Below are 20,508 nucleotides of genomic sequence, written 5' to 3'. Positions count from 1 at the left end.
TACCTGCTGCGGGGAAGAGGAGAAGCCACGCTGGCATTCAGCAGCTCTGCTGAGCCATGCCCTCACAGGAGACCTTCACGGGCCCAGAGGAAAGCCAACAAGGTGCTCAAGGCTTTCTCGGAGCAGGCTCCCTGCAAGCTTGGTGCTGGAGGAGAGGGAGGACGCAGAGCAGAAGCCGAGCCCCGGCAGCAGGTGAAGGGGTTGGAGGTGTTTACTTCCAAACTGGCCCCAGCCCCGGGAGTTCCAAACTGGCAGCCTGGGGTGGGGGGAGGGGCGCGGGCAGGGAGGGGAAGGGAAGCTCGCACCTAAGGCTCACCCTTTTAAAAGTAAACAAACAAACAAAAGACCACCAAAAAACCAACCACCCCAACAAGTGGCAGGCACCATGGAAATAAAACACCAGCCAACTCACCCAAACAATTTGCGTGCAATTCTCTCTGCGAAGCGGCTCGCTGGTGCAGTCGAGGGGAAAGCTGCTCCTCTCCCCTGTGCTGCAGAGCACGTGTGTTCAATGGAAGAGTTTGCCTTGCAGAAATAGGTTTGGGGGTGTAAATCACTAACATTTTTATTCAAATGCATTAATGTCTCCAAACAGGAGCCTCCACAGAAGGATGCAATTTAAACAGTTTGAAGTAACCAGCCATAACCCTTTTGTATTAACTTTTTTTTTCAGATTGCGTGGCTTTCTTCCAGAGTCATTTGAAAAAAAGCAGTTGTCTGAAGACTCAGGTCTTAACCAAAACAGGCCTTTTTTTGCCTTGAATTTAAGTTACAGTAGGACATTTGCTATTGCAGGATTCATTTCAGCCTTCAGGAGCTGCAGAGGCAGAAACAACAAAACAACAAACCCTGCGAGTCACAGGCCACAGCTACACTTACTTCACCGAAAGGTTAATGAGACTCCAGTGACACACTCCGCTAGCCAAGATTTCTGGGTCATAAAGTGCAGAAGACAAGCACTTGTTAGGGTGAGAGCTGCCTTTCCGAACACCAGGCACTAACCACCCCACGTGCCAGCCGACTGCCACAGCAGGTCTGCCCACAGCCATGCGCATCCCCTGGGAAAATCCACCAGGATTAGCCTAGCGGCTTCCTTTGCCTGGAGCTCCTGGAGAGCAGGCAGGGGTTTCCCTTGCTGCATGCTCTGTGCAGTGCAAATGCAAAGGAGCCAGGCATTTGGGAGCAGCGCCAGGCCTCCCGCATATGGAGGTGAGTCACCCAGGGGATGGATACACTGGGACACCTATGCTACTAAACCTGGCCCTGCTCCTAGGTGAAGGAGACATGACCCACCCAGCCAGAAAGCTTTGGCATCCTTTTGCTCCAAAGCAGCATTTCTTTTTGCTCCTACATCTGCTACCACAACAGGAGAGAGCGCCAACAAACCCGGGAAGGTGAGCAGAATAAATGCCTGAAATTCAAAGCACAGAGGACACAGAGCCCAATCTACTTTGCAATGCTTCCTCCCACGGAGAGGGGGATAATGACAACATGCACTACAACAGCCCTCTGCTGACGCCAGAGCAATTTATCAATAGTGCGCTTTTTCTGCGGGAACACAGGGTAGGCTGTGAAATGCAACCACCTCTCAGACAGGAGATGAGTACTTGCCTGCAGAGCATCATAGACCATAGCAACAGCACAATCCAAAAAACAGTGACTTTTGGCATGTTAAAGCAGGGGAGAAATTTTGACAGAGAGAATGGTTGCCCAACAGCAATGAAAACAAGGATCCAGAACTGAGAGAGCATTCACATACACAGCCTGAAAAATTTGCTTTGTGCTCCTGTGTGATCGGGACTACCTGAGCCTGCATGAATAGCAGCTTTTCTAGAAAGACAGCTGTCATTCCTGTGTTTTGCCATTATTTTAGTATCGTCCTAAAATGAAAATCTTTGTGATTTGTTAACTGGGTCACCAGGGGCTCCCTCTGAGCTTTTGCAAGTCACTAAACGGTTAATCTCAGCATAAAGAGCTTTAGAGCCAGTGAGATCACAGGTAAGATGGCCACAGGAAATACTTAATGAATTTCAGTGCATGGGTACTCCCATCAGCTCATTCCCACAAGGGCATCTGCAGTTCAGCAACAGCTTCCTCACTGAAGGGCCTATCGGGTAAGAACTCAAAGTCAAATTGAAATTTTATGTGAACAAGAGTGATGGCCTGGAGTTCTGCTCACAGCCTACAGAGGATGAGACCCACTGAATGGGAAGAAAGAAAAAAAAAAAAAAAAAAATCAATCTTTTTGACTCGCCACTCCCAAAGCTTAATTTTTATCTTTGATTAGTAGGCATACAAATTGCTGTAGGGTCCAGTCATGGCAGAAACACAGCCAAGTGCTTCTGCACAGCGTGGAGCAGCACAAAAGAGGAAACGTTCCTGCAGCAGACGTCGCAGGGTGAACGTGGCTGAATGGGAAAATTGTTCAACTCTCCTTTTCACCTCTTGTTGATTGTGTCCTAGTGTCTTCTGCAAAACCAGGACAATGCGGCTGTGTCCATCACTACTGTAATCCATTCTAAGGTTTACCATGTGCGTAACGAAGCTTTCATAATAAAATTCAGTCATGATTACTACCAGTGTCAGGGGAACCATATACAGCTGTATGAGCAAATGAAAGAATTAGTCCCTTAGTACATATTTAATAGGCCATAAAATATCCTTGCACAACCCAATATTATAGTTTGTCTACTTTCGCTCTCTTCAACTCAAGTACAATAGGCCAAGACAGTTGTCCAAACAACCCCTCGAAACAGCTACTACCCACTGCTCCTACGGAAGAAGAATCAAATGAATGGCTACAGACAGTATTTACTCAGCTTTGCTCATCTTCAATATGATTAGCTCATAAATCACAGCAATGTAACTCTTATGCATCTCAAACAACAATAAAGAGGCTACATGAAAATTTCAAATAAAACAGGCTTGTGCAATGATCACTGACAGAAATAGCACAAGATTGACTTGATAATAAATTCCTAGCTACTATTGTTATTTTCTGCAGAATCAAATTGTCACAATCTCCTTCCATCCTCTCCCCCTACCAAGAGATAAAGTCAGTAAAGCAAAAAATTAGTGAAAAGTGAACTCTCGGAGTCTGTTCCCTGCCTGAACCCTCCCTTACCAGACTCTGGGTTAATTTCCAAGCTATTGACTTAAAATAACATTAAAAGAAATATTAAAGCAGCAACACTTTGTCAAAACATGTTGTATCTCAAATTAGGCATAACCCAAGAAGGTAAACAGAATGCCAGGGCAGAGCAGAATTTTGTTTAAAAGCTGGATATAAATAAGTGGAAAACAAATTTGCACACATTTATCAGTTATACAAGAATTTCTCTTCTTTCTAAAGGCAGCATTTTAAGCATCAGGAAGGAATCTAGTCTGCATTAAAAGATCTTTAGTGGAGTGGTTTAATTTGATCACAAAAGAAGGAGATACAGCTAAAGGAACTTTGACTGACGCTGTTTCTGGAAACACCACCATCTCTCAGAACTACACAGATCCACATAAAATCCTTTTGGGTCTATCAAAATTTGTATTGATTTTGAAAGCAGATGTACTATCTCAATACACAATTTTCAAGTGCCATCTAGTGGTTATTTTCATTTTTATTTCAATTTGGTATTAAAAAAAACAACCAACTTTCCCCACTTTTTGAATTTGAAAAAAAGTTCGTTATTTCTATCACTGACTGTTACTTTATTATGCAACTCTTGGTCCTGCAATGGTAAGTAGATGCTTAAATTAAGCCTAAGTTTAAGCATTCTGATGGACTGAATTTGGGCCAGAAGACAGCTGATTTCAGGACTAAAGAATTAAAAGAAAAAGGTGAAAAAAAAAATCTTATCCATCTCATCCATAGCAACGAAACAAGGCACAAGTGTGAGTTCATTATTTAGAGCTTTTTCAGTACAACTTAATGACTTCTTACCATGAGAAAATTCTGACATGTTGAAGTCCGTAAGTAATTAGGCCTCAACTGAACGTATGACAAAATCCTGCAGAATAAAGCATGTTCTAAGCATTCCTCACACCAGATAAAGCCAAAAATCCACAGTGCCAGATCAAGAGGTTTCTGTTTTACACTCAACCCAACCTGTGATCTTACACGGGCCCAAAACTTTGATACTCAGCTAAGTTTGGTGACTTAACATACTAGCCTCATAATGGGAACAATTACTTCAGGTCTTCTGTCTCCCATCTCAAATATCCTCTTATTCTCCAAGTATAAGGAATTGGGCTGACTAGGTATCCTGAAAAATGGCTAAACGTGCACATGCAATACGGTGTGCCCAAGAAGGCATCAAACCTGCGGTGCATGCCATGCAGACAACCTGTGCGAAACATGCAGAGCACATGAAATCCTGAATTCAATGCGCATGCAAAGACACATATGTGCTTGCATCTGGAAATCCGCAGACACAAATATGGAAGTCAGTGTCAGGTAGCCAACCAACCCATGAAAATATCTAGGCTTCTTTACAATGGACCTCTGAGAGCCTAAAAGGAAGATGTTGTTCTACTTCTGTAACATACTTTGATAGAGCTACAGTAATATACATGTAAATTTGTGTCTATCTATAGAGGAAGTATTAGAACACAGAGTTTGAGACAGAGCCAAAGTTAAAAACATACCGTTACCAAACATCATCTTCTATTATTTTTCTACTGAAAGACTTGTTAGCTACCTTGCTGTGGCAGAATCAAATTCACTGGAGGGAAAAAAATTAAAAAAAAAAAAAAAAATCATTCTGCCTTGAATCCAGATTTCAAAGCACTTTAATAGAAGGTGAGAACATTAATATCTTCCTAATTTTTCCAGTTAGGAAAGAGTCTGAGAGATGAACGGTCAGAAAAAACGGTCAGAAACAAATTGATGGTCAAACTGGGAAAAGAGCTTGTAACTCTGATTCAAGCCCCTGCTTCCTTCTGCCATCTCTCCCTTCCAGAACACATAAGATGAAGAAACTGAAAAGAAAACTTTCACATTCAGCAATCTTTTTGTGTGCTTGTTACATGGGTAGTTACAGAGACATTAAACATCCCCAGGGAGGCATGCTTTAGATCTACCTCCAGGCGGGCCTCCATGGAGCTGCAGAATTCAGATGATGAAGCACACATGCACATACCACTTTGCAGGCGCACACTGCTGCCCATGCACGGAACGGCCCTGTGCTAACCCACCCCCCGTGCAGGTGATTGCTACTGTTCAAGCTACTTGCTCATTGAGCAAGCCAGGTGTATCACCCCAACATGACACCGGCAGCAAGAAGTTCGCTGGGCAACCCGAATTGCTTGTGCCGACAAAACACTACATGGACAAGCCTGTAAGTGTCTCACTTTAGACCTGAGCACTGTCTCCCATTCATAATGCATACAAGCCCTTAAACACACCGTGGAACGTGTCTATCTGATATGAGGCTTATCCAACATTCTCAGTGTAATAATCCACGTACAGGTCCTGGAAAATTTATAGGATAGTGCAACTACCTCTGGGTGATTAGGTAAAAAGCAATGCAAAGATTTGGAGATGCAGGAAACCACAAAGCTGCCCCTGAATACAAGAACAGGGCATACACAATGCCAGAAAGAGTATTAAAATTTCATAATGCACAGATAAAAAAAAAGGAACAAACAACGTTACTTAAAAAACCCTCAGAAGGAAGAGTGTTATCTTATTGCATGTCTAGCCTCAAAAAGGCGGCCTCAGCTACTCAGCACATTAAAGTTCCCTTTTAACACCTATCGAAATAATCTAAATAATTTTAAGTTGTATAGTTCCGTATCTCATTGCCTAAACTGTTGCACTTCACTATTCAATTAATCCGTTAAATAAAAATGTGCATTTAATTTGGAAGGCATGGAAGTTTTGGCCTACATGGCTGCTAGCCCTTTTTAGGATAAGAGTATTTTGTGTATTCTCTCAGGTGTGTGCCCACTCAGAGCTCATGCATCAAAATGATCTGAGCCAAGTTAGCAAAGAACTTCCCCCAGGATGCCACGCAACACCAAGCCTAAGTCTACTGCTTTTTTGCAGATGAAATGTAGATGCAGGTGAAACATAAGCTAAAACTCTGCACGCAGTCTTAAGCTACTTCATTTGATGGAAAAGTCTGAAGGTCAAACCCACACAGCTTAAGCAAATTAGTAAGAAAAAAAAGGAGTAGTTTTACTGTCTTTCATAGAATAATTTTAAAAATTGCTTTAATTGAGAGCTATAGGAATAGCAGTATTAATTAGAAAATCCTGTATAATGGTAAACAATATTCACAAAGATCATAAATGTGTAACTGAATGCACCCTTATTTAATGGTTGGCATTTCACTGTAGCATTATAGCCACATTCTTCTGAAGCTCAATGGATGTTGGGCATGAATGACTTCAAACTCCTGGAAGAAAGCAAGCTACCAAGAAAATCTGTTCTTCGCCAGGGAGCTAACTTTATGCCATAAGACATAGTTTTCAGAGTTTTTCCCCCTAAAAATCTCTCTCTCAAATAAGCTTCAAACTAAACCATCAGAAGTAAGCAGGGCTGTAGACAATGCTCCCATTCTTAAGCCATATGCATGCTCACTAATGTTTCAAAAATGCATCACCACCTCGAGTTCTGCTGAACATAACAGTCTCTTTTAAGCAGAAAGAGATTTGGCTTATTTTTAATTCATGGAAAGACAATCACATGATTCAGCAATGTCAACTTCAAAAGATCTAAAGCTAGGAATTTGACATGAGCTGCATGTGAGCGTCAAGTATTTTTGCATCGTTCCCCTTAAAACTAGACAATATAATTACTAATTTTCATGCACTAACCATTATTTCAAGAAAAGGCAAATATTAAGGACTACATTCATAGCACCTGGAGGTCTCTAGTCCTGCTCAAGGCAGGCCTAGCTTCAAAGCTGGATCACGCTGCTCAGAAGCCTGCCCAGGGATGGAGAATCCACCACCTCTTTTGGCACCTGCTCCACCACCCTCAGAATGGAGGATATTTTTCCTTCTGCTCAGCCAGAATTTCCCCTGCTGCAACTTGTGACTACTGCCTCTTGTCTGTCCTTTCACTATGCACCTCTAAGAGGAGTCTAGCTCCAGCTTCATAATTGTCCTACAGATAGTTGGAGTCAATTGGAGCATCCCTCAGCCTTCTCTTTTCAGCCGAAACACAACCAGCTCTCGCAGCCTCTTCTGGTAAGTCACGTGCTCCAGACCTAACTATCTCGCTGGTCCTCGACTATACTCCCTCCAGTTCTTTGGTCTCTTTTGTATGGGGGTCCACAATCTCAGCAGCGCAGAGTGGAGCAGGAAAACCCCTTCTTGCAACCTGCTGGCTACATTCTTGCTCACACAGCCCAGCCTGCAGTTTGCTTTTGTGGCCACAAGGTCATGCTGCCGAGTCCTATCCAATTTACTGCCCATGAGGATCCCCAGATCTCCTCTGCAAAGCTGTTTTCTGCCTTTCTTTTTGCTGAACTTCATGGGGTTCCTGTTAGCCCACTCCAACTTTCTGAAGTCCCTCTGAATGACAGCTCTGCTCTCCTGCATATCCACTACTTCCACCAATTTGGTGTCACCTTTGACTTGCTTAGGGTGCACTCCATCCTATCATTTGTATCATTAATGAAAATATTCATCAACAGTGGCACCAGTATCAGCCCCCAAGGAATACCACCAGTAACTCTCTGCCAGTTCATTGCTGAACCACTTTTTCACACATTGTGTAATCCATCCAACCATCCATCCAGTCTGTATCCAGTTTAGCTCCAGGGATGCCAATGGCAGTGTCAAAAATCTTGGTACCATCAAAGTAAGCAAGGCCCTCTGCTCTCCCCTTGCCCACAGCACCTTGTCTCCATCACTTCATCACACTGATCAGGCACAATTTGCCCATTTTAAATCCATGCTTGGCTGTTTCCAGTCACCTCTTGTCCTTCATGTGCCTGGAAATGGCTTCCATGAGGACCAGTGACACAATCCTCCCAGGGACTGAGCTGAGATCAGCCAGTCTGCTATCTCCCAGATGTTTCTTTGTGCCACAGAGCACAATTAAACACCTCAGGGTCTGATTTCCTCCTCTTGCATGATCCATGAGAATGATGACACTGTTTCATTTGACCTGTAGTAGCCTGAGATTACAACCACGTTACCATATTTGCCAGCAATTCTAAATGCAGAAGAGCTGGAAATACCAGTAGCTAGAGAACAGGTAGAGCAGCTTGTTTGGCTCAATCCTTCCTGTATTTTTTCAGAAAGCTGCCCAATACTACAAATTCAAGTTTGAAAGCACCTCTCCCCCACTCAAAAAAAAAAAAAAAATCCATGAGATTTAAACATAGCATGGTATTTTCATTGTGTTTGCAAATGTGAGCCCAATTTAGTCCAAGCTTTCCGTCGTATTTTGACTTTTAAAAAAGTTCGTTTTTCAGTAGAGGGAAGAGTATGAAGTTACCATGACTCTGAGGAAAGCCCTAAAAAAACCTCAAGAGAACCAGCAAGTGAGCTTCCTGGTCAAGTAATGTGTGTAATTTAAGAATAAGGTAAGAGTGCCTGGCACCTAATAAACAAATTCTTTCTAAAATCCAGATGTTTAACATCCCCAGAGATCTGCTGTGGACAGCCCAGTTTAGAAGTCTGTTGCTCTATGCTCAAGGCCCTAAACACAAACAAGTCTTCCCTGAAAGTCTAGGTCCCTGACGAGCTGGTAAGCAACTAGACAACCCTGCATGATTTGCTGATCAAAAGCTTACCAGAAACAGCGAAGATGCCCAAGGATTTAAATAAGCTTGGATAAGACTTTCCAATTCAAGTTCCAAAAATAACTTAACTTGCTCTGTTTGCCACGGAGTTTGGGAGAAAACAGGTGGAAGGTCTTTTAAGTACTCTAGAATTGCTATGGGATGCATTAATTTGGCAGCAATCTCTGTGATACAAGGGTCTTGCACAAGCCTTAAGTGGTGACACAAAGGATCTCATTGCAAGAGACTGAATTCAGCCCACCGAAGAATCAAACGCTTAAAATCAGCTGAGACAGTTCCTTCTACAAATAGTCCAGGTTTGCATTGAACTTCCTCAGGAAGTAGGAAAGGGTTTTTCTTTTCTTTTTAAAAGATTTTAAGTGGAGGGGCACTTTGGAACACAAAAAAACGCTCAAACCTGGCTGTGGAACCTTGCTTATTAAATGCTGGGCTTTTAATGAAGCCCTCTCAGAATGGGTGGATTTCATGCATACGTGAATGCAAACACGTAACATTCATTAAGCAGTAACTCAGAAGCCTCAGCCTTTGAAGCACTGAGTTGTCCTTTGTCTTTATCTTCTGATGCCCATTCACAATGCAGTACAACTCAAAGCTGGACACTTTTTACCATTTAACAAACAGAAATCTTAAAAAAAAAAATCTCAGTTAAAAAAAGCTCTTAAAATATCAGCCAACAAGCCACAACTCATTTAGGCTGTCATCACTCTCAAACAGTTATCCCCATGTGTATCCAACGTTTTCAAAAGCCTGGGAAACAGATGGGTTTCTCCTGAACACTTTGGGTATCAATAATGGCAGGCTACTGTGGACAAGAAAATACTCATTACGCAGCTTACTGTTCCTTGTACTCCTGTAGAGAGTACATCCTACCACCTATGCTATGTTCATTATCTATGACCCAAGTTCCTCCACTGATTTAAACTGCGACATTATGGTAAGGGAAAGAAGCAGACTTAACTGTGAATGTGCCAGGTTATTTGATCAATCCTACCTTCTTCATGCTACTACATGAAATCAGTAGGGGGACTCCTTTAGTTCAGTGGTCTCTAAGGTCATTTTTTTCCCCTGTCAACAGCAATGGAGTCCTGAATTCCTGCTCTTTGGGAAACATCACAGCATCTTCATGAAGTTACACTGCAAACAGCTTAAAAATTTCCTCCTGATTGGAAAGATTTTCTCTGGAACATGAAAAGTGGAAGATGAACTGACACCTCTGTGCTTCAACATCTTTCCTGCTTTTCTGTTTTCACTGTGTCAGATTAAATGACTCATCCCAGTCTTAAGGACTAAAACTGGATTGTGAAAACCGGCTCTTGGTAACTCTTTCTGACATTGGCATTAAATACCTTAGTTTGCCTTATATCACAGTTAAATTATGACAAATCAAACATTTGGCTAAAGCTTAGGAAGAGCAAATGAGTTCTCACCACTGTAAATATTCTCAGTACAAGGCCAAAGTCAGCTCAGAGGAAAAAGTATGCCACTTCCAAAGTCAATTATCTTTAATTTGCACTTCCACTGCACAGGCCTACCACTGAAGAAAAAAGCCCACAGAGACAGACGGCATATAAAGATTCCCAAAATGTAAAGGCAAAGTACTCGGTAAAACATTTAACACACTGAATAGTTTCTTGAAAAGAAGGACACCTCAAGACCACCCATGGTAGCAACTGCAACTTCCAGTAACAACGCAACCAGCCAGAAAGTTGATTTAAAGAAAAAAGCAAAGGAAAAGAAGCTGTAGGAGAACATTTGATGTAGGCACTCCTGACTAACACTGAAGTCTGGAAAGAGAGTGCTAACACATAAAACACAGGTTCCCTCTGCTGCCAAGTCTCACGGCCTGGGATTCAGCTCTTTGTGCTCATTATGAATATAAAAAGTGTGGAAAACAGCTGCCTTTTCTTTTGGGGTTTTGTTGTTAGCTATTCTTTTTTAATAAAGCCTTGTATGCCTCAAAAATATGGAGTAAAATTGTGAACTGGAAGAGCTGCAGTCAAAAATGATATTGCCACAAGTAGAGGATCTCAGCCTGCACTGTTTCATTATACTTCCTTTTGGCAAGGTTTTCTGGAGAACCACCAAGAAAGCACCAGAGGCCCGTAACAACTGAAAGAAGTCCTCTTAGTAAGATAGATTATTTAAACTTTAGGTTCTCATTTTGTTTACGTTATCACCTATTTAAAACTCACATTTCTTAACTGACAGTCAAAGTGGCTTCATGAAAAAAAAATTCCAACAGTCTGGCTCCAGCTGGGTGGTGAAAACTGCTTCTGTAGTTCTCCAGCAGAAAAAACAAAACAATAAACCTCCAGCCAACATAAAAAAGCCACTTCACAAGTAAGCCACACCTCAAACAAGATTGGATAGTTAAGATTACAGGTAGGCATTATGGTTTTTATCTTCGTATCTTTATGACCACAGAGAAACAAAGATGAGAATATTGTTTTTCCCAGTTCTTTTGATCACTACTGGGGATCTTTGCTGATTGTTTCACACATGTAAAATTGAGTTTTTATGAATGCCTCCAAAGTTTTTATGAGCTTTATAAAATGTATTATTATGCCTATGCAGAGATTCCTAGATGGAAATACAGATACACGTTTAGACAAGATATATCTACCTCTAACTATGTATACATGTTAGGTCATAAACTCAAGGTTTTACATCTAGCTACTCTGCCACCGGCCAAGGAGAAACTGCAGCTGTGCCCGCAGATAAGTCAAAATATAGTTTACTGAAATGAAACTATCAATACAGAACTATTCCTGTAAAGAGAACAATTGCTGATGGAAGCCCCCTCCTCTAGGCTTAAGGACTGGATCTCTTCGAGCAGAGGAAAATTTCCTGTTTTCTCTGTTGAGTGGCACAGCAATGACATCAAGGTTTGCCCTTTTAATAACAATTTGCTGAACAGTCAATTATCAATTAAAGAATTGATCACGTCAAAGTAATTGTAAATGATACAATGAAGTCACAGATCGTGGAATATTTCCTATTTGCTGTAATTTTGGTTTACTCAAGTGTGGTAAGTCTACCTTTAGTTTTTCTCCAAAGCCAATCAAACTCCCCTTTCTGTTTGCATCAGGAACCAAAGCAGGTCGTTTTGAACTACAGAGCAGAACAGTAACAGCCACCCTCCACCTTTTCACCTTCCTGCAGTGAACTCACTTGTTGCAGCAGGAAAACTATTTGCCCATCAACCCTCCTCCAAACTTTGCCTTGCCCAGAACATTCACCCATCCCCTGCAACAGAGAGAAGCAGAAGCCAAAAGGACAAGACACCGACCACCCAGTGCTGACGAGGAAAGAAGTAACGAACACCCCACACTGCACCCAAACAATAACCGCCAAGTCTTTCTTACTCCTGCTGTGTCCTTATGAATGCAGCTTTCTTTGAAAACACTAAGGTCAATGCAGTATTCACCATCTCATAGCGTTCTTTTAATCACACTACCTCGTCGCCAGCGAGTGGCTTTGGCCACCCGTATCCCTGCCTGCAGCTACCGCAGGGATGTGTTAGAGCCACCAGGGCAGCTGAACAGCATCTTGGGCCCTTCTTGCTGCACACGAGGGGCTGCACAAAGGTGAGCGCGGGTGTCCCTCCTATGTCCAAGGATGACAACTGGTGTGGCAGGGCTGACAAGCGCTTCCAGCTACAGGATTAACCTCGAGGCGTTGTGGTTTTTTACGCTGCAGATTCCCTTCCGCACTACATACCTCAATGCAATTCCCATGTCAAAGTCAGCAGAGATTTCACCTGAAACAGCCCCAGCTGCCTCAGCAGTGCCAAGCACAGGGCCATACATGGCCCCATCCGCTCCACAAAGCCTGCTGCTGGTCCACCGCCAGCCTCCTCTCCAAGGGCTTAAAGTCAGGACTTCTGTACGCTTTCCTGTCTGCAAGACTCATACCTGCAACAGTGGCAAACTGACTACAAAACAGCCTAAAATCATTAGGATTTTAGGGGCTACACAGTGAATAAGCAAACAAAAAGGCCCCTTCCAGTTGTTATTATTTAGAAGTTTTCTTTAAGGTTGATAAAAGAGTGTGTGTGTGGAGAGGGCGGATGGGACAACAGATATATTAGACAGCACACCTTGGAGATCATCTTTTTTGTAATAAAAGCTGCCATCAGTTATTGTTATGCAAGTAACAGCACATCAAGCATGCTAAGTATCTACTAGTACTCAGGACGACTCCAGGCAAAACTCCAGAGGATGTCTCCTGAAGTCCTGAGATGATGTTAGGTCTTTGACTTAACAGAGAATTGTAGACTTGAATTTACTCTGTTAAGCTTCAAAAACATCTTTAGAAAGCAGTGTAATGCCTGAGAAAACATCTCTTCTTATTAAAAAGACCATGCATTTAAGTAATTAATTTTTTTCCTTTACATTCATTAAAAGGGAACAGTATCCTCACACAGAAAATTATAAACAAGCTGTGTCTGCAATAACCACCACATACAAAAAAACCAACCCTGCAAAGACATCTCTCTGGAGAAGAGATAAGGGATGAAAACAAACAAAAAATCTCAGGTTTTTTTTTCTTTTCCCCCCTCCTCCCTGTCTTGTTTTGCTAAGGAAGCCCTAAAGTCTCTATTGTGTTATCAAAGAAACCCCATAAAAATATAAAAGGTTACACCACGCTTAGACTCAAAACTAATTTAAATCGGCATGCATGAGATAGGAATACAGACAGACCATTACTGAACTACTGACACCCTTGTATTCAAAGGCTTTTCTTATTCATCCTCAGACAATTTGAGATTGTGCCTTCCCTGTTGCATGGAAAAGCAGCTTTTACAATTCAGATAACGACCTACAATACCTACGCACCAGGCTATGGAAATCAAATCTTATTGAAGGAGAAAGATCCAGAAAGAGTGAAAACAAACTGACAGCTTATATGATGCTTGAAGACCTCTCCTCAACCGCTCTATGATGTTATTCTGGAGCATCTCTTCACCATATAGAGTCCCCAGCAAAGCCAAAGATAAATAAGATAGATAAGATAGGATAAATTAGATAAATACATTCAGGTTTGTAATTTCGTATTTTGTAGACTCTACAATATAACTGAGCATCCTGTATGCATTGTTATCACCTAGAATAGGTATTTAGCGAAGAAAAACTGACTTCTGCTTTTTTTTAACTCCTACCTGATAAAGTTCTAATGCAGTTTTTATTGCTTTGCACAATAAAAGCATACGGGAATGCACAGCGTGTTTTAAAGTGGTCTCACTGGAGAAAGTTAACAATAAGTAATTTGCCAGAAATCACACTTTTTATTCAGTTGTATTATACATATAGTGAAATAATATCTAATTTGAAATAGTTGAGATACAGTTTAACATATACAACTTTTGGACTTTGTGGCTGTATCAAACTTGTTTATTTTACTGTACACACATATTTACAAGAACCAGGAAAGGGGATTTTTACCCTGTGGGGGGAGAGAGTGAGAGAGACTCTTCTGAATTATGAATTGCTTTGTGACATTAACGCCTAGCAAGATGCATCTCAGAAGACCATTTATGCTGCAGCCTGCTAGAGTTCAGTGACAAGATGCACTGTATGCAAGCTCCACATCAAATGAGAAGTCAGTTACATCACTAAGTGAGTGTTTATGGTATTTGACATTTTGCTTTCTCCAGATTACCTGTGTCACATAACTTTTCATAGGCCATTATGGAAATTCAAATCAGCAAACAGACTTCTAAAATTTCCTACTTGTTTAGGCTATGGAAGTTACATTACATATACAAGAATAAGCTCTTATTTACGCAGGAACTCACATTAGTAAGTTAAACCCAACTCAGATGCTTCCAATTCTTATTTCAGCCCAAGAGTCATTTATTCTCAGTTAGCTTAGGTTGGTTCCTCAACACCACGAAGCTCAGAGGATGCCAGGGGAATAAAGCCGTACCCAATGTTGGAATTTACATCCATGACATATGTTGACTGCCAGGATGTCACAAAACCCAGACTCATTTCTAATGAAAGAAGCCACAAAGCTGAAGCCTCACAAGACAAATCATTTAGGGAGTTCACTACTTTGATTTAGGTTAAATGGATTTATGAGCTTAGAAACAGGACTAAGTTACTGCAATTTGAGTAGCTGAGCTGTGTAGCTGACCATACATACGCAATTTAGCCTACAGCAAAAGCCAGGTCAAGCACATTTTTGGCTTATGAAAATCAAATGATAGGAGATTTGAATGGAGAAAATTCAGTGAAAGGAGATTTGTGGAGCCTACCTACTTCACCTCACCACTGGGACAAGAGTATTCCCAGTGGAAGCTGCAGATACTGTTATCAAAACTTCCTGCTGAAACATATCCAATGGTCTGCTGCAAGGTCCATCCCACCACGTGTCCACATTCCAGAGACCACTGTGACAATACAGAAGTCTCCATGTGTGAAAACAACGTGCGTGGTGTGTCCTACCACATGCCTGGCCACGTACCCAACATGTAATGGCCAGCTCTTAATGCATCTCTGATGACACAAAGGGGAACGCAGCAGCAGCTGGCACAGTGACTGCAGTAGGCTGGCCAGCGCTAGAGTAATGGAAAGCTATCCTACTACAGCCGAAGTTTGAGATACAGGTTTGCAGATCAGTGACATTACCCAACCCATTTGTTCACTACTGTAAACACACTGGTAAAAGGCTCAGACGCAGAATCAGATGCTGGGCAGATACTGGCTATCCAACTCCCCCTAATCCAACAAAGCTGCTGCCCAGAGTCAAAAGCAAGCAAGGATTGTCTGGAGCTCAACGTGTGCCCTGTACTCCTCAACTTCTGCATGAAGGAAATAGCACAATACTGGATTCCCTGAGGCTTAATCCGAGACAATATTAAAGATATAAATATCAGCTTCAGTTGGAGGAAAATGGGAAAGCAGGCATCTTCCTGAACAGTGAGACGGTATTAGATGCCACAACTGACTACCACATTCTTGAATCTTGTTACCTATTTTAAGTCACAGGTCACAACTTCAGCAAGGCCACCGATTCACAGTACCTAGAGGATCTGCCCTGTGTTACCAATGAACTCCTTGTGCCCCCTGAGCTCTACAAACCATTACCTCTGGCTTGACAGGAGTAAAATTTACCCACCTTCTCTCCATCAGGACTCCTGGATGAATGGCGACTACTGCTAAAACCAACGCCAACTAGAGAGAAGAAATATTTCAAGATCTTGAAGTATTCACCTAATATAGAGCAAAGAGATTATTCCTGGTGAAGACATTATAGTCTGGAAGCTCTGCAGGCCAGAGGTGCCCACCCAAGCCCAGGGACATGGGCTCAGGAGCCTTCCTGGACCCAGGTGGCCACCATCTCCACGGGAAACAGAAGCGCCACGGCGACACAAGTAACTGAAAACGGAATGGCCGCTCCCAATGCTCATCAGGACACCACTTACCTGTTTGCTTAGCATGGAAGCTATGAATGCACCTGCTAACGCTTCAAATACTCTCTCCTTTTGAAGAGATCAAGTTTGAGAAATGCCATCAAGCAAGCAGGAACTGCAAGCAAACCTGCAGATGTATCCCTACAGCCCACAACAGCTGGCTTCATAGCAGTGGCTCAGTCTCATTTACCAGCTCACTAAGAGCTACTGATGCAACAAACATCATCACTACAAAGCTTCTTCAGGAGTGAGTTGTACAATACCAAAACTTTTTATTTTTCACATATGGTCTTTTCCAAACACTCAAGCAACATAACCCTTGGCCTAAGGACCTCACCGCTTAAAGAGTATCTGACACTTGTGTGTCTGATACAGAAAGCTATACAAAACAATAACCAATCCCTGAATTGGAAGAGGCTCACGAAGAAGAGGTCTGAGAACTATCCCAGCTAAGCATATTACATGTTTTGATCCTGGGTATAGTTCAGAATTACACAAACCAGAAACTCGTCAGGGGCTTATCCACATGGACTTTGTCTGAAAAATCAGAGTGATACAAGCGTGGAAAGTGCTCTTCACCATCACCTCCCAATGGATCCCAAGTCTTGCCTGGTTAACTCCTAAGAGATTTTAATTCTAACAGGCTGAAAAAAGAAAAAAAAGGGGGGGGGGGGAGAGAATATAACACAGAGCCATCTCATCTGAGCACCTACTGACATGCCTATGCATCCATAGGACAGGTTGTTGCTACCCGCTTTACGCTAGATGAAGAGAGAGAGGGAGATAGGACTGAGAAGAGAATGGGTTTATCCCGAGTTTCAAAAGAAATTTTCCTTCTTCTTTCTTCACAGCTTTCCCTTTGGGAGGAACAGCGTGAGCGATAAGAGGCATGATCTGACGATATCCAATTGATAACCAATTTCCAAAGGAAAAAACATAACTTTCATAAGTTAATTCAGCTTATGCCCCCAAATAAAGTCATGCAACAGAACTTCTAATTAAGACAAAGCTTGGCATAAGGCATAATGATTCCTAACATTATCCATATCAGCAGAAGTTACTTTCACTTGAATGTTTATATAACTTGGACAAGTTTGCAAACATGGCTGTGAAAAGATAGTTGAAAAACAGTGGTATTTCCTTATGTGTGCTCCTGGGCTCTTTCAGACCACTCAGAACTACTGGGGACCAGCCTCTTTGCCTTGCCAACCTTTTCCAAGCCAGCATATGGGACCTGCTCCTAGAGACACAGGGCTGTTCAGTGCAGGAAAGAGGTGGTTGACAGTGCACGTGTTTGCCTGTAAATTGGGCACAGCAGAGCCACGTAATTGCTGTATGTACTGCTATTGGTATGCAGCAACTTCTGAGAGAGAACAGCAAGAGCTCCCAGTTACCCATGTGGGAACACATTAACCATGAAACTAGTACCTGCAGTGGCAATGAAGTTATTGAGACCACGAAGATGCCTGTGCACAGACACCTGAAGCATGGGAACACAGGTCCTGAAGGTGTGTCAGTCTAATTCCAATACACCTAACATTCATTTTAGTGTCCTCCCCAGCCTAAAATATCTCTTAACACCTTGGTACAGTAGGCAGTACCTGCTATTTATTTAGTACCACATATACAATATATTACTTGTCAATGAAAAGCTTCTGGGAACTATAAACAGGTAACTGTCAACCAGAACAAGGCAAATTTTAATTCCATTTAACCAATTCCCTTAATTCTCCAAGTGTTCCCAAAAAGGCATCCATCACAAGCAGCTGTAGATCATCAGCATTATCTGTAGTCTAGCACATTTTGCACTGAAAAAGTGTTTACCTAGAGCATGAAATGTTTAGTGCAAACAAAGGTTAGTCATTTGATGATACGAGAATGCCTGAATGTAATGATATTGCTTGCTCCCCTGAGCACCATTTCTTAAAAGTGTATTAAATGGGTAAGAAAAGAAACTCTTCTCTTATTTTCAGCCCTGATTCACCCAAGTTTCATCATTCCTTAGAAATATTCAGGAAAACTAGAAAAAGAAATTAAGCAAAACATTAAAGCCAAGTCTTCAGTAAGGAGGAGAGAAGAATACATCCAGCTTCTTGTAGCTACAGAGAGGTCAGTCAGAGCAAGGCAAGTGAACACGACCACCTGAAAAGCCAGAGATGAGCAGTCCAGGGAACCACAAAACAGAGCAAAAAATGAAAGGGGGGGTGGGGGGGGGTAGAAAGGGAGACGGAGAGATTCAGAAAAGACAAGCTGAACTGTAAGTGTCAATTAGTCTTCAAAAGCCTTTGTGACTTCTCAAGTGTTTATTCAAATGAAGGTGTCTTCCTGATATGTCTCAACAAATCAACCTCTTCTGCAAACACCTTCTGAAGGCTGCCGAGGCAGCTCTTATCAGCCAAGCACAATGCTGCAGTCCAGTATCACCTTCAAGGATCATAATTTCGATCTGAGTATGCTGTACCTGCTATTGTTTCAGGCAACTGGTAACATGCTTATAAGTCAGAGGAGGTGGGAAAATGTCTTCCATTTGCATATATTCTTCTTTACTGTTACTCATCTCACATTTTAGTCCTTATCAATGAGCCACACAAGTTTAGTGTCCGTTCACCCAAGCTGCAGGAGTTATTCAGCTAAGAAACAAAGGCAGAAAACAGAGGGTGTTGAAAAGAGTTCTTTGTACTAAAAGGAAGAAATCCTACTGCATTTTAAATCTAATGCATGAACAATGTGCATGTCCTTCGCTTCGGTTCTGCTGAACACTGCAACTCACAACAGGTCTTGCCAAACTGAGAGGTATGTTTGTGCATAATTGAGGTCACTGCTCTTTTCTCAGGGCCTGCGCAGGGGGATGTTTACCAGTCTTCACATGAGAACAGCTGAAAATGAAAATGCACCAATAGAGAGTGAGCTCAGGGAAAAACCATAGATAAGAAAAGGCCCTTTCGGTGGTGTTGCTCTCATCTATCAAGATACTTAACACTATTAATAAAGTAAGTAGAAGATACAATCCTACGGAGAGAACATGTTAAGACCAAAGAAGATTCCAGGTAAATGGGACTGAGTCAACAATTGTATGATTTCAAATAAGTCATCATGAACTCTTTAGTTTGGTGTCTAACTCTGAAGCTTCAAGGGCTTGCACTTGCAAGATTTTTTTTTTTTTTTTTAAAAACAGAATCATCAGGGCATTACTTTCATTAAAGACAGGAATTTTAAAGTCAAGAATTTAAATTAATGTCATTTTAAGAGCTGAACCTTTAAAAGTCATTAGATACTATGAACCCCATGAAAGGAGGAGCTGTTAATAGCAACACCTCTTTCAAGACTATTTTTATAAATTCTTGCGTATGAAAAGGAATTTTATCACGAATAGCTGATAATCCCCCCCACTGGCTTTCTTATGCCAGCTATCAGCACACTTAACGTCTCTATCAACTAATCAAACTGCTAGCACCATTACTAAATGAACCTTTTACTACAATATAGGCACATCCCAGATGTTCTCTGTTTTTTAAATCTGAGAAAACAACCAATAAAAGTTATGTTTATGATCCACAAGACGGTGTTGAGCAAATCAATTCCATGACTGTATTTTATTACCATACCTGCTATTGGGGTATAAGAGAGGGAAAGCACAGTCAAGACAAGTAAGTGGGCATGAAATTCTAAGATTGGGAGAAGGTTGCTTTTTATTAATCTCAATGTCATTTAAAAGAAAATGACTGAAGGCATTAATTTTAAGATATTTCCTATGTTGTACCTTAAAAAGACAAAGTTTGGCTTTATTCTGTGTTGGTGCATGTCATCTCTTATACCAGTGCAAAACGCTTCCCGCCTGCATGGTAGAACCATCTTCAAACTTCATGCTGGGAAAAGAATTACAGAGATGTAGTGCAATAATGGTGATTTTGGCCCCAAATATCAGGTGACTCATTTCTATCTGCAATATTCTTTTGTTAGTTCACTGAAAGGAAAATTTAGTGGACTCAGTAGACTTTGAGCACAGCACATACACATATACACAGTTTCTATGAGGTAATGTATGTACAAAGGGGGAGACGGAAGGGAATCAAGCTTGCCCACCAATCCCATCAATGTTATTACTAGTAAATCAGAGCAAGCAAATTTCAGAGCACTGAAGCAATTCAGAAAACACAGCAACAATGAAATCCTTAATGAAGCATCTTTAACTAAAATGAAAATGGTAATTTTTCCTATTTGCTTTATTAAAAAAAACCAATGCATCAAAAATGTTTATTTTCATTAGGCAACTATTTCTACTTCTTTGGATCTAATTAATTATTAGTTTGCAGTTATTAATTTATTCAGAGAAGTACA

The 20,508-nt window shown here is 41.6% G+C and overlaps 1 protein-coding gene across 8 annotated transcripts in view; it reads right to left on the bottom strand.

Annotated features, from left to right (window-relative positions):
- The window catches only part of BBX (BBX high mobility group box domain containing), a 147,947-nt gene that overhangs the window by 72,144 nt on the left and 55,295 nt on the right, over positions 1–20,508 (bottom strand). The window contains exon 1 of one of the 8 annotated variants that reach the window (XM_076350376.1): positions 4–27. The exons of the other annotated variants lie outside the window; for them this stretch is intronic. The gene's annotated coding sequence lies outside the window, so the exon portion shown is untranslated. Of the gene's footprint in view, positions 1–3; positions 28–20,508 lie in introns of those variants that run through there. 8 annotated transcript variants of the gene reach the window in all.

Source organism: Aptenodytes patagonicus, chromosome 1 (assembly GCF_965638725.1).
Source record: "Aptenodytes patagonicus chromosome 1, bAptPat1.pri.cur, whole genome shotgun sequence".
NCBI lineage: Eukaryota > Metazoa > Chordata > Aves > Sphenisciformes > Spheniscidae > Aptenodytes > Aptenodytes patagonicus.
The sequence above is the reverse complement of the archived record's forward strand: the minus strand, read 5'-3'. Positions and strand labels throughout refer to the sequence as shown.